This window comes from Thermobia domestica, unplaced genomic scaffold, assembly GCF_964235325.1.
Source record: "Thermobia domestica unplaced genomic scaffold, izTheDome1.hap1.1 HAP1_SCAFFOLD_568, whole genome shotgun sequence".
Taxonomy (NCBI): Eukaryota; Metazoa; Arthropoda; class Insecta; order Zygentoma; family Lepismatidae; genus Thermobia; species Thermobia domestica.
The window spans coordinates 62496-80106 of NW_027656278.1; the positions used below are offsets into that span (position 1 = coordinate 62496).

A 17611-nucleotide genomic window follows, 5' to 3' on the forward strand; every position below is an offset into this window, starting at 1 on the left:
GGTTGAAAAAAGGGACTGTCCCGGCTAAAACGGGACGTCTGGTCACCTTGCTATATGGGCCATCTCAGTTTGCCACATGAAACCTTCTTACCTCTATATTGCATATGGGCCACCTCAATCTGCTCCATGGGGACTTCTAACTCCTATATTACATATGGATCACCTCGACCTCCCCCATGAAAACATCTTACCTTTATATTAGTCTACCTGACGAATAAAGGTAAAAGTATTAAATAATTAAAGGTAAGTTGGAAATGGAAATAATGTCAGATGTGTGTTTGTGGTGCATAACAATCCCAAACCAATATGTCACAGACACGTTTCCTCTTACAAACTTTAGACCTGAACCCAAGATGGCAGCCATGATGGTACGATACAGTAATAGGTCCAGCTCTACCTTCACCACTCATACCAAGATAATGTGTAATGTGTAAAGGTCGTTCCACATTTACAAAGTATATTCTTAATGCATTCAAAATTTGAGGTCGCTTGGAGCACCATTTAATATTATTCTATTTTGAGCATTTTTCTTATTGGTTACTTCGGGCTAATATGAAACCATCTAAAGAGGTTACTCAAAAAATTTCTGAAGTAGAAAAATAAGGACGATCCTATATATAAAGTAAAAGAAAATTTTGTTTCTATAGTTTGTTTTACAATAACCATATTTTCCGTTACATCAAACGCTCCCTTTGGGAACGAGAACGTCTACATTTACAACCACTTCGTTAGAAAGTGAAATGAAATGAAATGAAATCTTTTAAGTTTTACGTCCCACGTTTATGCCAGCTAGGCTAAAAGAGACGGTGAGGATGAAAAATGAAGGAAATGGTGGAATGAAGAAAGTGGGAGGGAATAGAAGAACCCCGAGAAAACCCACACACACGGTGTTTGTTCACCACAAAGCTAACTTAGCGCGAGCTGGTATCGAATCATGCATCAGAGGTGAGCACTCGAAAACAGCCACCGGGCCCCTACTTTAGAAAGTGCATAACATGCGTACAATAAAGAGATTAGGGTGCCGAGGGTTGTGGTGCGACCATTATTTAAGTTAGTGTGGCCTTCGAAAAACTGTGGCTTAAAACACCTTGAAAAATGCTTATGTGTTATAAAATTATATTGTGACGTAACTAAGGGGGCAAACGGGGGCAAAAGTGATTTGCTTAAGCCCCCCCGAAATCTTACTTACTATAGTAAAGTATATGAAATATCTTGCAGAATTTTCACATTTTCAGGCAAATCTCCCCCGCCAAAGTTAGCAAAGCCCCCTCCGAAAGAAAATCGTAAATACGCCACTGCTTATATTAATTATGTTATTCCTACAATATAAGTTTAGATACTTGCATGACGCCTGTTTCCATTGGTAAGTTAATGCATTTTTAGATATTACCCATAAATTTTCAAAATATTGGCACCCATATTCTTAGAGTGCACGCTCTTCTTGAATTGTTGTCTGTTGTTCTTCGATAGATTTTTAGTCCTCGAGGCCGTTGTAGGACAAAAAAAAATCTATTGTTTACCTAGTTGTGCACGTGGACAAAGTCTGCACAGAAATCTTCCTGCTGTTTGTTGACTTAACATGGAGTAAACTGACCGAAGAGAGGAGATAACACAGACTAGCAACTCGCTTTCAAAATATTTGCAGAATCTAAGCAGTGTTGGTAACTATAAGATTATCTCCCTTATTTATATGATGTTATATACTCTTATGTGGTCAAGTTCCGCATTACGTCTCCAAGAAATGAGAATTTTACGTAGGAATCGGTGTGCTCAATGTATATATTTGAATCACGCTCGATCTTAGCCATGGGAAATAAATAAACGGTTCTGATTGGTTGGAGTTATCCGTTTCTAGCCACGCAGCATACATATAACACAAATCAAACGCTAAATGTTGTCGGTCGTCGTATTCCAGTGTGCTAGCGAGCGAGCGAGCTAGTAATAAGAACCGCTTTTGGCGTGGGTTCGAGCCCGCCTCAAGGAAAGTTCTATTTCTTTCATGAAACTTTTTTTCATTCAAATAAGATAAAAAAAATGCTCATTTACCTTTATATGTAATTTTTATAATGTATAAATTGTGCTTTTTCCCACCATTTACCTAAAGATTCCTGTTAGCCTTTATAAACTATGACGTTATAAACCAACAGAAGAGTAAGTAATGGGGCCCTTACGAAGCAAGGGTTTTAGGGGGTAGTGGGAAGATAGAGAGAGAGAGGATCCAGGGGCACCAGGAGGTGGAAAGACTTTGTACACACAACTTTATTGATAAAAAAAGTGATTTGCTTATGTTACGAAACATAGCTGAGCGAGCGTCAGCGAGTGAAGGGGGTCAGAATCCCCGCAGGGCTCGTTTTGTTCCGCCTTGACCCCCATGGTAATCCCACATAACATTATATCACACTTGGGCGGCGCAACTTTGATTCAAATCTAACTTCACGCGCTTTCTTGTGACTAACTTAACACACTTGGCTAGGGTAGCGCGCGTGAAAAATATATATATATGCGTGCTGAATAAGTTCGATTACAAAAGGAAGGAAAGTCTTCGTACAGATTAAGAATATGGAGGCAACTCTAAAAATATTTTTACATGATGCCCTATCATGTTCTCGAGTGCTATTTTCTTGGTACATACCCAAATAACTGTGTACAGATTGATAATATGGCAGCAAACTGATATGTCTTGAAAATGATTATTCATGCAAAAAAAAAAAAAAAAAAAAAACGCGGCAACGTGTGCTAAGATAAAATATGCTACGTTACGATAGTAGAGAAAGTGCTGGGGTAAGGTAAAGTAGATTAAGTTATTTTAGTAGAATATAATAGGTTAGCTTAGTTAGTAGGGTATGGTTAGGTTAGGATAGTAGGGTAAGTTAGTTTATATTAATAGGGTAGGTTAGATTGGGTTAGTAAGGTAGGTTAGTTAGGTTAGAGTAGTACTTTCATGTTGCCTTTAGAAGTACCAGAATGTGGGTTGGCAGTGATACGAGTTCGTATATGACTTGTAACGGTTTCACACTAGTAACACTACACTTGTAAACATAAAATTCAGTTTTTGTACACTGTGCAGAAATACTTCGCTGACAGAATAGGGGCGTCATTCCAGACTTTACTTGAGGGGGGCGAGTCCTACCGACATATGACTCTCACGTTTTGTACAGTACTAGTATATTAGTAGACAATTGATTAAAGTATATGTATTCCTCAAACCTTTGAGGGAGCAATTGCCCCTTCCTGCCCCCCTAAATGATGGCCCTGTGACAGAAAATAATATCTAATACATTCTCCTTTTAATACTCATTCATCTACGAAGGACGTTCAAGTTATAACCGCAAATTATTTTTCTTTTTTCTTTCTTTCTTTTTTTCTTTTCTTTCTTTTGTTACATAGAGAAGACAACATGCGAATCAGGTTCCTCAGGGGCGTCATTTCAGACTTCGCTTGAGGGGGGCAAGAGCACCACCGACATAAGACTTTCACGTTTTGTACTAGTATATTAGTAGACAATATATTAAAGTATATATATTCCTTAAACTCTTGGGGGGAGGGGGCAATTGCCCCTTGCTGCCTCCCTAAATGACGCCCCTGTTCTAAGGTACTCCCCATGTACACACATATATACACACACACACTAGTCGCATCAGTGTGGGAGTGCCCGTATCTGTGCGGCATAGAATTCTTTGGCCATTTCAGCACCACGTTTTGACTTTGTCGTCAGTGTGGAATTTTTGTCCTCCCAAGTGCTCCTTGAGTGATGCAAGTCGCAAGCCAACACAAGGATGCTACATGGGGGATGGTTTAAGATCTCCCAACCAAGTTTTGGATCTACTGTAAGTACAATTTAAAACTTCAACCACCAATAGTTGAAATCAATAGACTCCTTAAATAAATTGTTATGTAGATTAAATTATTATTATTATTATTATTATTATTATTATTATTATTATTATTATTATTATTATTATTATTATTATTATTATTATTATTATTAAACCTTTTCAATATTTTTCTCTTGCTTATTAAAGTTGCACTTCATCTGGGGTGAGGTTAGATTTACATCTATGTTGCGCCACTACATTGAAGTTGTACCGCGACATAATGTCAAGTGCTAATTAGTCCACTTTGTAGACGCAATTTATTGATTAAAAAAGTGATTTACGAACGTTACGAAACATAGCTGAGCGAACTTCAGCGATTGAAGAGGGTTAGCAGCCACGAAGGGCTCGTTTTATTCCACCTTTGAACCCCCCTGATAATACCATGTGACATTACGTTACGCTCGGGTGGAGCAACTTCAATGTAAATTTAACCTCACTCCTAAATTTGGGCTTCGATGTAGTATACAGCACAGTAGCTTACTATTTTTAGTGTTATTGTCGGTGAACGGTTAGCAACATTGAATCAGAAACCTGAGAATGCTTTTATGCAGTGACAGAGGACACGAAACGGTTTTTCGCGTTATTCTTCACTTAATAATAATAATAATAAAGAACTATTTCAGCTAGTATAAGCTTAGTTGAATGTTATTTAGTTTTTCAAGTAGATAAAGTGTGCTACTGCTATATGTCACTAAAGGAAAACAAACAATTATTATTAAAGAATAAAGAACCATAATTTCATATGACGTCAACTCACATGTACACGTGATATGCACGCTGGAAGTTCGGGGAAAGTGAAAGTATAAAACATGTGTATTGCGCTAACCAGCATTTATTGGAATCAAATAATATGTTCAAAAATTAACACAACAAATGTATAAAAGGTTTTCCCTCGTTATGACGTTACACGAGGTGAATGGAAATTTGTTGTCAATAACTTAACCATACGTTGGTAACACATCGTAGGATGGTAACACGGGGTTACAGATAGCCCCCACCAACATTATACAACAGAGATGCAAATAACCACTCGCCCCGGGCGAGTGCGGCGTCGGTGCGGGCGAGTATCAGGCCCGTATCCAAGGTAGAGACCTGAACGGTCCTAATTTTCCGGCCCGAGCCCAATCCAGCCCGAATGTACTTAGGCCCGGCCCGGGCCCGATAAATTTTAAAAGTTTCATTTTTGTAACATTTTTCACGGACATACTTCTTCAACGTTTGCCTTTATTCTAAGTATCGTTTAACGAAAGTCAATAATTATTAAAGAATTGCAATTAATCGGCCCCAGACTGGCCCGACCTGAAGAGAAATTAATGTCGGCCCACCCAAGCCCAGCCTGGCCCAAAGAAATAACAGAGTCGGCCCGTGCAGGTCTCTAATCCAAGGAGGCTTTAGGAGGGCCGGTAACCCCCAAAGTTTTTACCGGCCCCCTAAAATTTTCACCGTAGGCTTGCAAATGAACTATCATATGGTGATGAATTATAATATGGTTGGATCGGGCCCCCAACTTCTATTGCCCCTCCCTGCATTTTGGGGCTGGCTACCGGCCTGGCGAGTATTTAATATCATGCTGAAGGTAAGTAAATTATTTCTATTGTGAGATGTGGGCAAGTAGCTTTTCTTTTGAGCGAGTAAAATTTTGTTGCTTATTTGCATCCCTGCTATACAGTATATTTTCTTAAAACGAAGTCTATGTACAGTCAGCGACAAAAGTTCTTTGTGTTTGCTAAAATTTATTTTTGGGAATAACGGTGGTACAGCTAGAATTTACAATGGTCGTATGGAAAATTAAATTTGTTTTAATTTACTGAAAACTACTCAAATTGTCCTTCCATTCTGAAGCTATTTACGAAACTAGGGCTTTTCTATTTCAAGTGTGTCCTCGGAAACACTTCACACGAGACATTTTATAAGCCTTTTTCTTAACTTCTTTGTGCTACTCATTTAAGGGGGATAAACTTGTAAAATTACGGAAGAAATATGTTACTTAATTTTACAATAAGATTGCATAAGTAACCAACATATATCGAGGTCTTATCTCTTACATGTATAATAATAAGTAAGAAATTCGAAATGACAAGTGCTCTTTAACCATGTAGTGCTCCGTGAGGAAAACATGATAAAGTGAAGTGCTATGTGAAGGCAGTCTACAAAGTAATCGCGAAATGTCACACGCAAGGCATATAAACTGTTTTTCCACTAACCTCGTTTATGTGTTTACCTACCGTCGCTGACGCGCCTGCTCCCTATAGACGCAGCTCTACGCTGGCCCCTTGTTGGTCTCCTGCCCTGACTCTGGTAGATAGGATTTGCGGTTTTTAGTGGTCACCTAGTACAAGTTGATTTGTGTTTCTAAATTGTTTCGTGTTTTATGCATCGCAGTTTTTACGAGGGTAACTTAATATTTTTCTGTTTCTTTTCAGATTGGCTCTACGGCATTGTCTGCTCACCAGACGCTATGTGTTTTATTGGCTTCGCCTGTGGTAGGTCGCAGCGTTATCACATCAGTCTACTATGCGCTGTTGCGAAGTAAAGATGGCACCAAAGAAGAACAGCATTCAATCATCAGTTTTTGGTAGTCTGAAGGTGTACCCGGACCGGAAATTTATAGAAGTCTTTCAGCACGATACGGAAACAATATGTTACCACAACAAAGTGTTTTCCAGTGGATTGAACACTTCAAATGTGGTTGAACGATCGTGAAGGATGAGGAAAGAGCAAAGCGTAATGACATTGATTTATTTTTACGCAGAATAATGGGTTACTAAGTTGAAAAATATGTGTAACATATTACGAGGGACGTTCAATTTATAACCAGAATTTCCCTTCTTCCAAATATTGCTGTGAGCAGCTTGGCGTTCGTCTCATCTTGTGCTAGAGTAGTCCTGACACTTTTCTGCGACAACGGGCAGTAAAGAAGATAGAGTCTCAGAGAGCGGCGCTGGACGATAGCAACAAGCCTGGCAGTGTAGAGCTGACGGCGTACTATCCATGCGTTGTACTACAGCAACCTTCTCCGGACGAAGGTCAAAGAGGCTTTGAAAAGAAAACGGCCAAAGATGGTGAAGGATGGCGCCATCATCCTGCATGAAAACGCGAGTCCTCATACGGCCACGACAACGGCTACACCTATCACCAAACTTGGTTGGGAGATCCTAGACCATCCCCGTATAGCCCCGATCTGCCACCTTACGACTTTCATGCTTTTTTTCCTCTCAAGGAGCACTTGGGAGGACAGAAATTCCACATGACGACAAAATCAAAATAAAACGTGTGTGCTGAAATGGCTAAACGATCATTCCAAGGAATTCTATGTCGCAGAGATATGGGGACTCCCACGTCGATGGAACAAATGTGTGCGTGTACAGGGGGAGTACCTTGAAAAAGAACAGTAATTAATTCGCATATTATCTTCCCTATGCACAGTGGGACGAAATGTCGAAAACGTGGACAAAAGTCTAATTATTGTGCAATTTGGACGAAACTTGTTTTTTTATAGTAACTGACCGTGCTGATTACGAATATGATGTCAAAATTACAAAATTCAAAATAGCGGAACCAATATGGCGGACATCATTTTTGAAAAAATCGTGTAAATAAGTCCAATACGTGTAAATATATGTTTCCAAGCATGCTGATTTCGAATTTGGTGTTCAAATTTCAAAATTCGAGATGGCGGATTTGATATGGCGGGAAACATTCAAAAAAGTCAAATAAATAAGTCCAAAATTTGTATTTACATTTTTTTAAGCATGCAGATTGTCAATTTTATTCTACAATTGGGGAATTCAAAACGGTGGATGCAATATGGCGGTCAAAATTTTAAAAAAGGAATTAATAATCAAGTCCGAAACTTGTGTTTATATGTTGATAAGTGAGGTGATGACGAAGCGTACAGGAAATGTTCAAAATTCAAAAGGATAAATAGTTGATACAATACGACAAAAATTAGAAAATGAGTCATATATGATATTTTAATTTCGTTTTATCTTGTTTTTATAATTAAAGAAAGGCACATTGATAAAACACAAACAATACAAAATTTGCTTCTTTATAATAATAAAAAATTCACATTTAAATGTAACATGCTGAGTTTTCTTTGAATCAATGCATTCAGCTGGTTGTTATTGGGATTATTCATCAGTTTCAATTCCAAAATCGCTGATGTCCCCAGTTGAACCTTCATCTTCGTCGGAATCGCTTTCCTCGTCGCCTGAATCTCCTTCGCGGTCTTCCGTAATTGGACTTGAGACTAGAAGAGCTTTGGCTTCTGGTAGTAAGCTTTTTGAGTTTTTCGGACGTTCTTGACGCAGAGATGCAATAAATTGTCATGACATCTCAATTTTCTAAACTCGGCTACTTTGGATGGACTGGCTGATAAAACTTCTTTTACTATTTTTGAAGCATCCACGTTCCCAGAAGCTCGAAAACTCATTTGCGCAGCGTATGCTAATTCTTTATCGGAATAATTTGCACGAATATCTTCCGTCCTTCTGCGTTTAGATTTATCTGAAATCTTACCAAATTCTGCTGGTGGTCGACCAGTTGCTTTACGCTTTTCAGTCGTCTTGGTCACAGAGAAGTCTAGCTTAGCATCCAGCCATGATTCGTTTTTCGTTAAGAAATAATCTTCCCGGCCCTTCGCCTCACAAAATTTAGTCTTTAGTTTGGTACATAACACTTTAATAGTTGACTTCATGGTTTCCGGTATTTTAACAGGATGCCCACTCTTTTCACTTAGAGACTTTTCCAGATTCTCAACTATGACATTGATGTCGCACTTTAAATGCTGCTTTATTTCCAAAAAGATTTATTTTCTGGAATACTGCATGGTATTAGTGTCACTAGCAGAAATTGAAAAGAAAATGAAGCTTTTAACATCATATCATAACATACAATCAATAGCATTAGAAAACGGAATAAAATATCGCGTAATTATTCACCAAAAATTTCTACTTCTGTATATCAATTTTGCAATTTACTTCATATTGGGCTCAACATTTAGAATTTTCAAATTGTGATATATTCGTAATCAGCAAGGTCAATCACTATACAAAACCAAGTTTCGTCCAAATTGAACACTATTAAGAATTTTCCTGCACTTTTAAATATAGATGTGAAAAATTGAAATATTGCAGCCGTGTCTCCATCTGTTGTTCATTGACGGAATAGAAGCTAGTAGAAGGAGTTTGTCGTTTTATCTTGAAGTTAATATAGCCTAGCTTAGAACAAAAAGGATAACTGAGTGGAACTCCGTGGAACTTTTAACTTATCTCTTGCTTTCAACTAAATTATATGATTTTTTAAAATTATTTTTCAATATAATTGTTAATTCAAATAACAATGATTTATACATCATATAGCAAGAGACTATGCATTTATAATTCAGTACATACCTTGCTGAACACCCTCCATTTTCAATATTTGGAATCAGTGTTGACTGCAAACTTTAATCCACGTTTGAACATGCACTTTATTGTTCGTGGATATATCCTAACGCGACACTAATAAACGAACTTTACATTTGACCTGCTGCGTCCCTTCAACAAACAACAGCTGACCGATCCCATTGCCGGATTTCAGTAGTGCCAACAATACTGTAGCAAACTCAAAAGATAAAAATCACTAAATCGAACCTTTAATTTTTGGACTTTTGTCCACGTTTTCGACATTTCGTCCCACTGTGCTATGTAACAGAAAAAAAGAAATTCCGGTTATAACTTGAAGGTCGCTCGTATCTTCTTCCTTAGCTTCAATTGAGAATTATATTTTTTGGTGCAGACCTTACCCCAAGTCACCTATATCACTAATGTTAGTTCCAAATACGTAATTGTTTTGTGCCCTATAGTAACTTAATTTTAAAGTGAAAATTTATGTAAATAATGTATAGTAATGGACTATGACGGGTGGACACTATCTCAAGGTTAAAAAACAATCAATAAATGAACATAGTAGTTAAATGAAGTAGGTACGTATTGAGTACAATTGTTGGGAATGTTTCTAATTTTAATTTTCACACTTCTAAGAGCCTTTGTTTCTACTGAGAGCGGTATAATTACTTGTAATGACAATTTCTATTTTTAGTATTGGTTACGTAACCTAGTGGTTTTAAGAATAGAAGCAACTAATCAGACGGTAGGCCTAATTATATTATGCAACAGAAAATAGCTGCTTCATTAGACCCAAATATTTTAACATTCTCTTTCTTTTAAAAATCTATTGTTAATAGTACTTCGCATGTTTCTTTTCGTATTGTTTTGTTAAACTATTATTCTACAAGGTGATTCGTTCTCTCTGACTCACTGAACTTGCTCACTGCGTAGTAGATTTCACAATGGCTTTTCAACACGAACTTAAAACAAATGAAGATCGGCTATGAATGTAAATGGGACTTAATGGGACTATTGTTTTCGAGCAAGTAACATCTCCTTTATCATCGACAGTATTCCGTCATCAGTCCATTGCCTTAAGTTGAGTTTCCATTAGCTATTGTCTATCACTAATATTTTTTTCTTGGCTTCTGGTGGATTTCTTGCCAAACAGAATACAGGGGCAAATCCAGGACAGACTTCTGGGGGGGGGGGAGGTTGTAATACTGCTACTTAGAGCTACTTTTAAGAGCTCCAAACTCCGGGATGGGTTTTATTTATATATAAAATAAGAAAGTTTCCTTTTCGGGGGGGGGGGGAGGAGGGGTTGCCCTTCTGGATTCACCTCTGACAGAATATGTGTACTCTCTCACGGCGATTCCAGTCATAGAGAATTATAGAGTTACTAGCAAAATTCCCCACCACCGTCTTATGCGAACAATATTCTGGTTTTCTTCTGCGTTTTCATATACGTGGGTCATTCAATATACAGGGTGTTTCAAAACAACACTGACAACGTTTGATAGACTATTCCTGATACCAAGATAAGACAAAAAGTATAGACTAACCGGGGTGAACAAATGCTTCCTTTCGGACTTATACTACAAACTGCCGAAAACATAAAAAAAAATAACTTTAAAGGCCCTTAGCTCCAAAATTATGGGACCTACCGTAGTTGGGTCAAGCTTCACGTAGGAATTAATATGTGCGCTATCCAAAAATACGTGACAGATTGACTACAAGCATACAATTTGAAATACTCACCAAGTACCTCTGTAAAAAATGTTGCAGAAGTACCCCAGGAGTCTGAAACATGCATATTTGGATAGGGCACATAACATACTACTTCCTAAGTGAAATCTTGACCCGACTGCGGTAGGTCCAATAGTTTTGGAGCTATGGACCTTTAAAGTTCATTTCTCATATTTTCGGCAGCCTATAACTCCGAAAGGAAGCATTTGTGTACCCAGGTTGGTGTATACTTTTTGTCTTATCTTGGTGTCAGGAATCATCTCCCAAACGTTGTCGGCGTTGTTTTGAAACACCCTGTATGAGTTTCCATAAGCTGTAAAGATTTTTTTAATAGCATTTGTAAATTATACATACGTGTGTAGGTGGGTTCTTCCTCACTCGTCCACATAATTTCCATTGAGAGTCAGCCATTTGTCAGACCGTTGAGCCAATTTGTCCAAATCCTTTGGGAAAAATCAGGGCTCTGGCTATTCCGCACGCACGCTATTCCGCAGGGCTAACAGGAGACCAGGTTGCTTATGTCGAACCTGACTGAAGCATTTCTTCAGGGAAATGCAAGTCGACAGAAGCGTCCTCGTCTCTTCTTCACGATAACGCCTAGCACCTTCAGCATGCAAACAAGACACAAAATTGAAGAATTAGAGTAGGAATGTCTGCCCCACTTTCCCATAGGGAATAGCTTCAATTTAGTGCCGAATTAGTTCCATCTCTTTCCGGTGTTAAAGTCTGCATTACAAAGGCGAATCTTTCGAAACAAACGAAGAAATGAAGCGGGATGTGAGGAGAATTCTAATTTGCCAGAGCCCTGGGTTTTTTCACAAAAGATTTGGACAAATTAGCGCAATGGTCAGACAAATGACTGAATCTCAATGGAAATCATGTGGAAAAGTCAGGAAGAACCCTCCTGCACACATATGTATAGTTTAGAAATGTATCTTAAAAGACAAATTCTTTACACATTAGGGAAGCTTATATATTGAACAACCTACGTATAATTATTCTTAATTGAAAATCTTGCATGAAATTCAAACAATACATATGAACATCTTCGTGAACAACCCCCCAACTCTTTATCTTCAATTCTAGGACAAATATTTAAAAATAAAACTCTGTATAATAGTGTTTAATTGACTTAAATGAAAAGTTTAAATACCGAATTTCGTATTTAAGGGTTTCCGAAGTGTGGAAATCTTATTATATTTACCTAGGGTTGCGTTACGTGGCTGTGTTACGTGTATCCTCCAAAATCGCTCAAGTTTTTCGAACATTAAAAAAATCGACACAGTCAATCACCCTGGGGTTATAAAATTTGGATTTTGTATAACAAAATACTTTAAATCCATACTCTGTGGTCCACTGCACAGAACTTTTTAAAAATATTTTTTGTGTGGCTGTGAGTCTCCTTTACCTTTCATCAGTGGTGCCCCCCCCCTTATGTCCATGACGCACCCCCCCAATTGTCTACCCGTAGGTGTTCTTCCATGAAAAAAATATTTTCGATTAATTTTTACACTCCCTCAAACATACCCCCCCCAAATATTTCAATGACGCACTTTGTGTCATAGCCCCCCCTTGTGGGTACCCCTGGCTTTCATACATAATCAAGGGAACTTTAAACTTAAAAAGAAAAGTTATCAACTTTTTTAAAACTATATTTAACTTCAGTAGAGTAGAGACAACTAAATTCGAAATATGTTTATTTTTATATGATATTTTTATTTGCTTATTTTATTTGTTTTCTTTTGGTAAATAACCGTATGGAAATAGTTGTGATTTCCATGGTACATAAATACACCGAGCACCGTAGTTTTTCTTTTTTTTTTATGTTTAATTTTCCGAAGCGTTTCCAAACTCTTTTATAAAATATCTTTACATTTGACCTTTTGGAATATCCATGTTGAATGTTGGAGGCGTGAATACACAAGGGTAGATGATATTACGTTGCCATTAGTAAATCAACAAATCTAACTTCAGTAAATAGATGTCTGACATTTATCGTATGATTATTCTCACAAACTGTATTATTAATAACATGCTGCAAGCAACTTATAAGTATTATCTTTAGTGCCTTTGCAAACGTGTGTTCTGTCTTTGCTTTCAACTAAATTATATAATTTTATTATAGAAGATTTTACTCAGAACGAGAGACATTTGTTAAATAAGTTTAAGTGAGGGATATACGGAAAGCCAATATCTATAAAATATTAGTTGAAAAATAACATAACGGAGATCCCCGAGAAAGCCCATGCATACTGTTTTTGTCCATTACAAAGCACACTTAGCACGAGCTGGGTTCGAACAAGACACCCCATGCACTAGAGGTGAACGTTTTACCACTGAGCATCCACAGTTCCTAAAGAAAGTAGAACAAATAATAATAATAATAATAATAATAATAATAATAATAATAATAATAATAATAATAATAATAATAATAATAATAATAATAATAATAATAATAATACAGTTAAGTATCTATATACTGATTGCACCGATCAAGAATCTCTGTTGCTGGTTATAGTTTGTCTTAGGAATCCACGTAAAGAGGAACACATTTACATTAAAATGCAAATTTGGTTATACACATCATTTTACACAGACACTGCACTTAATACTATGTTCTGTGTTTAGAAAGGTGTCCCACTACAGTAGCGAATGATAGGGCTTGGTGTCCTTAACGTTTGTGCTAACGACAGAAAATTGATCTGAACTTGGATTTTCGCTTCAGTAGACGAGGAACAGTAATATAGGTCAAGGTGCAATTAATTGCCATATTCAGCGTTTTTTTTTTTTATAGAACAGCTACGTTTTTTTAAAAAAAAATCTTTCTAAAACTGTAAGAAGTGTCACTGTTAACGTTGCTTATCCTCTGCGACCCTGTAGACTCCTTACTTTATCCTTCTAGTGTATTAATTTTCCCAATACAATATTAAATATGTAGAAATTCCATAAATGGAATGAATGACGTACTATACCAGGTCAATGTTAAAGCCAATCTGTCAAATCGCGAGCTTCCAAGTGGCTATATGATAATCATTACACCTCGAGAAACCTGGTTTCCGATTCACGATGGGAGCTTATTCGGTTTGGATTCCATATTTCATATAGCCGTAGGGTTGCGAAAGGGCTTGAACTCCAAACCAACGAAATGTCAGACCTAAAACTAACTAAATCTATGGCGTATTAAACCTGGAGGTTCAATGCCGCGTTCACAAAAGCTCTCCATTGACTTATCCTTAGCCAATTGGATCCAGTTTCTACTTTGTATTCCTATTTCTGTAAATCTCTCTTAATATTGTCCTCCCACCTGCGCCTAGGTCTTCCTAATGGTCGTTTTTCGATTGGAATTCCAGTTAGAACTTTGAAAGCGTTCCTATTTTCTTCCGTTCTGGCTACATGACCCGCCCACCTGAGTTTCCTAGACTTGATGATCCTAACAATGTTCGGTAATCGGTATAAACAATGGCGTATTTAGGAGGGGCTTCCGGACTTAAGCCCCCCCGAAATCTTACTTACTATAGTAAAGTATATGAAATATTTGCAGAATTTTCATATTTTCAGGCAAAGCCCCCCCGAAAGTTATCAAAGCCCCCCGAAACAAAATCGTAAATACGCCACTGGGTATAAATTATGCAATTCCTTATTATGAAGTTTCCACCAATCCCCAATCCTGTTCCTCTTGGGTCCGAATATTCGTCTTAGAATTTTATTCTCAAATATTTTTTTTAAAAAAAGTCTGCATTATTCCCTCAGAGTAAGCAACCATACAGCACAACAGACATGACTATCGTTTTAAATAGATCTACTCGTATGTTACGTTCCACATTTCTCGAGAAAATTCGCAACGACAAAAGATTTTGAACTGAATAATAACACGAATTCCCTGCCTTTAGTCGGCATTTAATTTCTTCGTGAATATGGTTTTGGTTTGTTAGGAGTTAAGGCACTATTTTGGCAAGAAAACATATATTTATGTTCATATTTGTGGTGGTCCCCCTTAACGCCACTTACACCTAATTGAGGCAATGTCATATTTGGTCTTGCACAAATCCTTTACAAGAGGATAAACAGATTTTATTAATGAAATAATTTTAATGTTTAACCAATTACTTCTTGTGGTGTTTTTAAACTTCACATGCACGATAAGAAGTAATCATGCCTTAAGGAAGATCATAGATTTCATAAAGATAACAAAAAATAATTTCGAGTGTGTGTGTGTGTTTGTGTTAAGTTTCTTCGGTTTCCAACTTATATTAGTGCAGTTCGAAACACTTTCGTCACGGATCAGTATAGGCTTCCATTGGGTGATATCAATAAAACGGAGAAGTTACTCATTACGCCCAATTTTGAAGTAGTTACTCGCATTGGTATCAATAAAAAGAGAACTGAGCACTAGTCGTCTCGGCTGACCTCGGAGAAGCCCCGCCCTTTTGAAGTAACCACACCTCTGTTCTCGAGCCGAGTAACTACTACGCGTTTGATATCAATAAAAATCAAAGACTCCTCTGTGATGCTAGTAATTTCTCCAAATTTGTGGAGCAAGCTAAATAGGTGACTCCGTGCGAAATATGGCAGAGTATATGATTGTTTTACTACGTAGAAAAACTTATAAACTGCATAGAAATGTTGGAAATGGAGATTACAAAAAGCATTATAAGTTTATGAAAGAAAATGTAGTGATTAGCACAACATTTTATAAGGAGAATCAACCGAAATTCGGGGTGGTGGACTACGTAATGATGAAAAGATGCGGGTTTTCTTCAAGGGCGCCGATCCTGTGGGGGCCAGGAGACCCGGGCCCCCCAAAGCTCATGTGGGCCCCCTATTGTATTTATGAATATACAATATTTGGCATAATTAGAGTGCAATTTGTCTTAAAATCCTGATATATATAACTTCTACATCTGAATGCCCTCCCCCCCAATTTACAGAGAAATCGGTGCCCTTGGTTTTCTTGCGTTACGTGAGTGATCCGGGATTCAAGGTCGGAATGTCAGGGGATTCTGATGTGGCTCAAAGTACTGTCTATGACTACCTGAAAATGGATTGTTTCCGGAAGTGTGCGTAATTTACAAACAGCAAAGACAGAGTGGCAAGAACAATATACATTTCCGGGTGCTATCGGAGCACTTGACTATACACAAGTGGCATTAAAGAAACCTAGTATTTTGGAGAGTAATACGTTAATAGGAAGAGCTATTTCGTGGCTAAGCGGTTAGCGTACATGCCTTTGGCATAGGAGACCCGCGTTCGATTCCCGGCAGGAGCTCATGTGGTTTGGATTCCACGTTAATCAGTGGGTTCTGTCTCATATAGGCACGCTACTGAAAAGGACGTTAAACTAATAATCAACTCAACTCAACGTTGATAGAAAGGGTGTATACATGAGAATGGGACACGTATGGTGTGGAAAACGCAATCAGATGGACGTGATTTATGACGTGGGTGGCTGGACTTTATTAAAAAGAAAACAAAGGAGCCAAGTGTCTGATTTCGTTCTTAAAGCCAAACAATCTACAAAGACCTTGGACAACACGTGATATGCGCTTGTCGTGTTAATCTTAATATTGCTGGATGCCAATCAACATCCGTCAGCTCAAATAGGTTCATTCGCATGGTTTCAATATTACTTTCTTCTTTCCCGTTTTTTTTCTTCTTTTTTATTTTTGTTTTATTCTCGCTCGAATATTAAAGATTCTCTTTTGAATTTGTGTCTCAGTCGTAGACGTATTTGATATTTCGTTGCATTTCAGTGTAATTACCTTCAAACTTTCGGCTTTCCTTCGTTTACTTTCTGGTAGCTGTGACTTTGAAAGTACCACTGGAAACTCTTTTAGAATATCCACAAATGCACTTTGATTGAAGCTATCGTTGCTACTTGCCCGTTTCATGGCTTTTAAGATACACGCCATAGGTTAAAAACAACGAAATGACTGCGCGATGAATGGGAGAAATGAGTAATCACTTCTTTTATTGATACGACTCAGTGCTACGTGCAGAGGAAGCGCGAGTAAACGTTCATAAATCTGGAGCAGACTAGACCTGAGTAGTGGCTTGTTTTATTGATACGAAATTGAGGGAGGAGATTACTCCAGGTGTAGTTACTCCGATTCTCGAGCAGGACTTCTCAGGAGTAGTTACTTATTTTTATTGATTTTTTGTCTTCGCGTGGTGATGTGATAGAGTCAAAACATTAGTATCAAGCGATGGTGGTGTAGTGGCGAGCATAGTTGCCTTCCAAGCAGTTGACCCGGGTTCGATTCCCGGCCATCGCAATGTATTTTTAAGTCATTTTTTAAAGAATCGTGATTTGTTCTATATTTATTATCAGGGCCCGGATCTTGTTGACAAGTCAACTTTCTTCTGTTACGCATAGAACAAGGCAAGTTAAAGTAAAAACGTTATCCCTCAACTCTAGGTTCTAAAAATATAGTTTTTTAGGATCAACTTTTGGTCTCTTTTTGCTGTTTTGAAATTTCAGGTCATTTTTTAATATTTTAAGGTAACTTTTAGGTCACTTATGATCTTTTTATTCTTTTTTCTACATAAGGAAATCTTTTAATGAACACGGTTTACGGATGTGGAAAAGACGAAGTTGAATAATCTCTTTTCTTA

The 17611-nt window shown here is 37.6% G+C and overlaps 1 non-coding gene across 1 annotated transcript; it reads left to right on the top strand.

The window, feature by feature from the left end:
* The first annotated feature begins 17199 nt into the window (after nt 1-17199).
* TRNAG-UCC (transfer RNA glycine (anticodon UCC)) lies at nt 17200-17271 on the top strand. Its single transcript has one exon. It is a non-coding gene; the product is annotated as a tRNA-Gly (tRNA).
* Nucleotides 17272-17611: the final 340 nt, after the last annotated feature.